Source organism: Rousettus aegyptiacus, unplaced genomic scaffold (genome assembly GCF_014176215.1).
Source record: "Rousettus aegyptiacus isolate mRouAeg1 unplaced genomic scaffold, mRouAeg1.p scaffold_m13_p_6, whole genome shotgun sequence".
NCBI classification, from domain to species: Eukaryota; Metazoa; Chordata; class Mammalia; order Chiroptera; family Pteropodidae; genus Rousettus; species Rousettus aegyptiacus.
The window spans coordinates 90,313,194-90,320,095 of NW_023416309.1; positions in this window are offsets into that span (position 1 = coordinate 90,313,194).

The window sequence follows — 6,902 nt, forward strand, 5'->3', positions numbered from 1 at the left end:
TGAGCGCATACAATCGCAGTAGGAGGCGACACCACCCAGGTTTGCGTACGAGCGCCCTGAAACGTTTGCACGACCACAAAATCGTCTGCCGACGCATTTCTCAGAACACATCCCCGCAGCTATGCGGCGCGTGGCTGTAGTCGCCGTGTTGTGCAACCACCACTACTGTCTAGCTCCAGAACATTTTATCACCCCAAAATGAGACCCCGCAAGCCGTCACTCCTTACTTCTCCCTCCCTCCAGCCCCTGTTTTCTGTCTCTATGGGTTCGCCTATTCTGGACATTCATATAAATCGAATGACACAATATGTGGCCTTTTGTGTCCTGCTTCTTTCATTTAGCATGTTTTTGAGAGTTATCCATCTTGTAGTGTGTATCCGTACTCCATTCCTTTTCATGGCTGAATAATATTCCATTGTACAGATATACCACATTTTGTTCATCCGTTCATCATTTGATGGACACTTCGGTTCTTTCCAACTGTTGGCTACTGTGAATATGCTGTTATGAACATCGGTGTACAGATTTCTGTTTGAGTCTGTTTTCAATTCCTTTGGATACATACCTAGGAGAAGAATTGCAGGGTCATATGGTAATTCTATGCTTAACTTTTTGAGATACTACCAAACCGTTTTCTACAGCGGCTGCAGCATTTCACATTCCCATTAGCAATGCATGAGGATTCCAAGTTCTCCATGGACTTGCCAACAGTTGCTATTTTCTGCTTTATTAGTATTATTTTTATTATAGCCATCCTAGTGGGTGTGAAGGGGCATCTTATTATGGTTTTGATTGCATTTCCCTAACGATTAATAATGTTGAGCATCTTTTCACGTCCTTTTTACCCATTTTATATTGTCTTTGGAGAAATGTCTATTTAAGTGCTTTACCCATTTAAGAATTCAATTGTGTTTTTATTGCTGAAGAGCTGATGTTTTTACAGTGGGTAAGAGCAGAGCTTACTGAGGGTGGACTCTTGGACAAGTTACTGAACTTGTCCTGCCTCAGGATCTTCTGTAAAATGAGGACAATAAAATTAAATGACTTACTATGTGTAAAGCTTTTGGAGCTTTGGTTGGTACATGGTAAGTTTGTGCTACATAATCGATAGCTCTTATTCTACATGAGATGAGACTAACAATAGTAACTAAACAAGAAATCACCAGACTAATAACTGCTGGGAAGAAAATAAGACCGTGATGCAATAGAGAGTGACTGGAAAGCTATTTTAGGTAGAGTGGACAAGGAAGGCTTTTCGGAGGAGGTGACACTTGAGCTGACACCGGAATGACAGGAAGGAGCCAACCGCATGAAGATCCATGTCCAGGAAGAACATTCTAGCTAAGGGAACAGTTAGGGCACAAGTCTTAAGACAGGAACAAGCCTGGCCAGTTCAAGACACTGCCTGAGAGGACAGGGCTGCTGAGCTCTCCCTGTGTGAGGGTCCTGACTGGTGGTGACAGCATGAGAGGATGTGAGCTTTGGAGCCAGGAAGCTTGGGTGTCCAGGGCTCTAAGTATAAGCTGGGAAACTTGGGATAAGTTTGGAATCCTGGAGAGATTCCTGAAGAGCACTCTGAAGCCAGACTGCCTGGGCTTAATGCTGGATTCGCCACTCATTAGCTTACTTAACCTATCTGTGCCTTGGCTGCCTCGCCTGTGAAATGGAAGTAATAGTACTTACTTCAGAGGGTTGTAATGTGGATTCAATATAGATAGTTTTCATAGAGGTAAAGCATTAGAAGAATGCCTGGCAGATAAGTTTTATGTAACTATTTGCTTATTAAAATAAATAAAATCAATACAAACATTAGCTCTGTGACCTGGACAAGCCACTTGACAGCCAGAAATTCGGGTTCCAAATCTTGCTATAGTGGGGCTATTTTGAGGCTCCAGAAGGCTAACATGTGCACGGTGCCTGGCATGAAGGAGTCTCTCCACAAACGCCAGCTGCTGTCCTCCCTCTCAGCTGTGCGTCCTCCTGGGACCCTGTCTGCCTTTTTCACAACTGCTCAAGACCGTAGAAACAGGCCTTACCTGTAGCCAGGTCCAGTACCTTGAAGGTTCTCAGGAAATCTATGCTCTATGGAATTGGAAGAGAGAAGAAACTGGATATGGGGTGTGTGTGTGTGTGTGTGTGTGTGTGTGTGCGCGCGCGTGCATGTACCTCTGTGTGTATGTCTGTTTTTGCATGTCTGTCCTTCTGTGTGTGTCTCTGTGTGCGTCTGTGTGTGTGTCGGGGCAGGAGGTGGAGACGTAGCTCCCACCCCCGTAGCCCCCCCCCCCTCCCCCGTCCCGCTTCCCCCGCCTCGTTCTCCCAAGCCCACACAGCTGCTCTAAGGAAAAGAGTGAATTTCTCCAGCTCCAGCCAGGGCGGGGCGCAGGGGCTGCGAGGGCCCCAGAGGCCACTAGGGGTCAGTGTGTCTCCGCCGCAGGCGCCTGTGCATTTACCTGATTGGGGCAGGCGCCACTGACAGTTCCTGACGGTTTGCAACATCTTCTGCCTCACATTACTGGAAAAAATAATAATAATAGTAAAAAAAAAGTAATTAATGTATCTTTTCGTGGCAGAGAAGGGAGCCCCGGCAACCGAAATAACAAGCCTACTGTCTTTGCAGGAAAATGCAGAAGGTGGTTAGACTGTCCCGTCCTTCGCATTCCTGGGCTGAAGGAATAAGAATCCAATTGTGGTTTCTGCTCTGGTTATCTTGGTGCCGCGGAGGGTGCCACGGGGGAAAATCTGCTGAATTCTTCCTTTTCTATTTTCTGCCCCGGCGGCGAGGAGGAGGGCGTTAATGCCGGCTGGCAGTTACATGAAACTGAGATGGATGGTAAATGGGTGTGTTAACAAACAAGGGCAGGAAATAAAGTGTCATGTTTTCTGGAGGGCGAACCGCTCCCCCGGAAACAGAGCGGCAGGATTCTACCAAGGAGACACTTTGAAGGAAAGAAAAAAAAAAAAAAACCCTCTGCATAATCTTCTCTGTCTGTCTCTGTCTCTCTCTTTCCCTTTCTGGTGCCTCCTTGGTGAGACATAAATTCAGTCTTATCTCCTGGCTGGCTAACAGGCAAATAACTGGGCACCAAAATGAAAAAAACCAAACCAAAACAACCTCTCACTTCGATTCCTGCTTAAATGTTTAGCTATTCCTTTGTCGCAGGCTGAGTCTGGAGATAAAGAAGACTTCAGAATTTGGGAGTGGACTTCCTAACATCAGAGCTGTCTGCCTGGAGGCCAGCCCCTGTCTGTGATCTGTCACCACCTAACCTCAAGCCCCGAGACTTGCAGATGAGACGCCCCGAAGCTGCCTGTTACCAGCGAAGCTGCCCTCGTTGCTTCCCACATCCTGTCACCCTCCTTCGTGGCACCTTCTCTGATTCCTTTTGCAAGGACCAGAGACTCCTGCCTGCCTTGCACCCCTCCTCCCCCGCTGTCCGTTGTGAAGAGCTATATCAACAGCCTCTTCCCACAATGCTCTCTTCTTGAAGGCCTGGCTGCTATCTCCTTTTTTGCATGCCTAGCACGTGGCACAGCACCTGGTACACTGTTAGGAGGTGCTTGCTATGCGTTCGTGAAAAAATAAACGATATCCTGAACCTCTCTGCTCAACATAATAATGGCCAATGTTTACGAACACATTTCCTGTCTTAAATGCTTTGCATGGTTTCCCTTATTTAATTGTTAGATGTGAACTAGCACGTTGTCATCGTCATCATCATCATCATCATCATCATCATCATCATCATCTCCATTTCACAGATTTGGAAGCCGAGTCTCACATGAGGAAAGCGACTTGCTCATCGACACAGAGCCTGGTGACTGCAGAGCAGGGACGCAGACCTGGGGATCCGAAGACGTCTGCCTGCTTGATGGCCTACTCGCTGGCACCTGGATCCCTCGCATGACATTTCATCCTTGCTAACTGGTGCTGTTGTAAACCACGTGTGATCCTGAAGGCCAGGGCTGTGCTTGCAGCTTCTCTGTGGCCTTCAAGAGATAAAAAACGAAAACAAAAACAAACAAAAAACAAATCAGGGCAAGGGGCCTTAGTCTTCTGGAAGTGAGCCCCCGGATTTGGCTTTGGTTTGGACTGAATGTGTCCCCATGGGGCCTGACTACTCCTGGATTCTGTAGTCAGGCTGCCTGGGTTCATTTTCCAGCTCCGCCTCCTACTGGCTGGTCCCATCGCTCAACTTAATTCTGTGGGCTTCAGTTTTCTCATTTGCAAAATGAGGATAATAAATAGTAGCACCAAACTCTTAGAGCTGTTGTGAGGCTTAAATAAGGTAACATACTTGCATTGAACGGTGGTTGGCACAAACATCTACTCCTCATTTGAAACAGTGGATACAGAATCTGCATTCTTTGCTGCCACTTCTGAACTGTATGTTCGTCCCTATACAGTTCACAAATTGTTTGTGGGCCTCACAGCTCCCTCTTTTTCATTTAAAAAGTAGTCATTCCATTAAAAACGAAACAATACACCACACTAACAACCTTGCACCTTTGAGATGACAGGGGAAGGCAAGCATTTGGCATTCTGCCTTAGCTGTCCACTTCATGTCACTTATTAGCAACATATGAATCAACAAGAATGCCCATATAAGGCCTGGTATTCAATACATTCAGTGTATGGCTGCTTTGGGTGGACATACGCTCACAATTAATGAAGCCAGCTACTTCTCCGGATGGCTATAAATACTCTAGGAAGAGAAACCCAAGACCAAAGGCTCAGGACACCCTGCGCCATTGGCACCAGCTCATGCTCTTCCTGTGAGGGATACAGCATGACTCGATACTTACTCCTTCCTGAGGCCTGGGTGACCCCACTACAGCCACATTTTTGTCAGTGTTCCCAGTGGTGTCACCAGATACCATGTTCACTAAGACCGGAATGCCTGCTATTGAGTTTTCCCCAGTAGGTGTACCAAGAGGAGTGTGGGTGGTGTCCTCGGACTGCTCGGGAATGCCTCTTTGTGTTATCACTCAGTCTGCAAATGTTTGTGGAGCATTTGCTGTGTCCTTAGGCAGTATACCAGGAGCGGGGATGTTGGTGGCTCCCTGTCTCCATGGAGGGTGCAGCCTAATGGAGAACAGCTAGTGGACAATGGGTGGTATTATGCTGAATGTTGTGAAGTACAAGGCCAGGGTGCTATGTAATTTATTGTAGGGTGGAGGTGAGGGGGGTGCTCTACTTTGACCTGGGGATCAGGGAAGGAAGGCTCCCTGGAGGAGCCTTTCCTGAAGCTGAATGATGAGGCATGAGCAGGAGTCAGCTAGGCAGAGAGACGAGATAGCCTGTTCCAAGCTTGTGCAAGACCCTGACGCCGAGGAGAAGGAACACGGAGGAAATTCTGTGGGGTTGGAAAGAAGAGAACGACAGGGCAGGGAAAGTGAGTTGAGGTAAACCTGTGGGGTTTGCTGTAGGGGGAGGCTAGGTCATACCTGATAGCCATGCTAAGGGTTTGAGGATTTATCACAAGAGCAACAGGGTACAGTTGAAGGATTTTAAACTAGGAAAATAAGGTCATAGGACGTACATAAAAAAAAAAAAAGTTGCTTGTCCCTCTGATGTGGATTGGAGAGGATTAGAGAGAAACAAAGGGGTGATGCTGTAAAGCCAAATAGGAGCCTCTAATAGTAGCCTGAGGGAGAAATGTGGGTGGTCTGGAGGAAGATCGAAGGGTGGGGATGGAGAAGGTGGATTATTTCTACAAACATTTAGGTGATAGAATTGATAGGATTGGGTCTAGGGGAACAAAGGACAAAGGAGAATTGCAGAGGATTCCCAGGTTTTAGGTTTGAGCAAAGGAGTGGATGGTGGAAGGGAAATGGGTTTGGGGCAGAGCAGATTGTATGTTCACTGTTGGACGAGTTCGAGGTCCTGGTGAGAAAGCCAAGTGGGGGTGTTGGGTCGGGTCTGGAGTGTAGCAGATAGGTGGGGCTGGTGTTATGGATTGGGAGTCATCGATATTACTTTCTCTGTTCCAGGACTGGCCTGCTCTCTCAGCTGGGCCACTCCTCTATTCTACAGGTCAGTCCTGGAGCAGAGAAAGTAAATGGCACTCATGGAATTGGAGGGGGTGGGCAAGGGAAGACTGCAGGTGGTGGCGTTGGGCTTTCCCGCAACACTATTTGGCATTTGTCAGGGTAAGTGATCTTAGGGGGCAAGTCAGGTTTTGCATTCTTATGGCTTTGAAAGAAGTAGCAATAACATGGGGCCTTGAAATTTGAGCTACACCATGAGTCTTTACAGTTGTTTCTTAGTCTGCTTTAGGGAGCTGCCTAAACTTTGTTGGGATCTGTAAGTTATGGGTCCTTTACTGCTGCTTTGCTTTGGTTTGCTGAAATTCTTCACACTGATTTTGTTGGAACAGGGACCTCTCTTAGACACTCTTTCTGTCTCTTGGTCCACCGTAGTACTCCCTAGGCAGCGTTGGGGCAAGGTGGAGATTCCTGATATAAGAAGGGTTGGTGGTGGGGGGTCCCCTCTCAGCTGGCAGCCTGTCTGATTTGGCATTAAATTTAGGTTAAGAGCTGCTTGGGAGAGAGAGGTGCCTCTCTAAGATCTGCATGGCCTGGCCCTATCCCTGTCACTTTTACACCCTCTCTGATTCTCAGTGTAGGCAGTGTTCTCTGCCAGTGACAGGGGAGATGATTTTAAGTGGTGGACGGACATGACATTAAATAACATGAAGTCGCAGAGTGATAAACTTACTTCGTTTTCAATCCTGCTTCTGGAAAGGAGAAAATCCCAGGATGTTTTCAACCCTTACTAATCGTTTCTTTTAACAAAGAGTGAACAAGTCCCTGGAGTTAGACAGCCATCAGCCAGCTCTGCTAACAAATGACAATGCTTTATTTTTATTTTTAAAAAATTCCCTTTCTTTATGGCATGTATT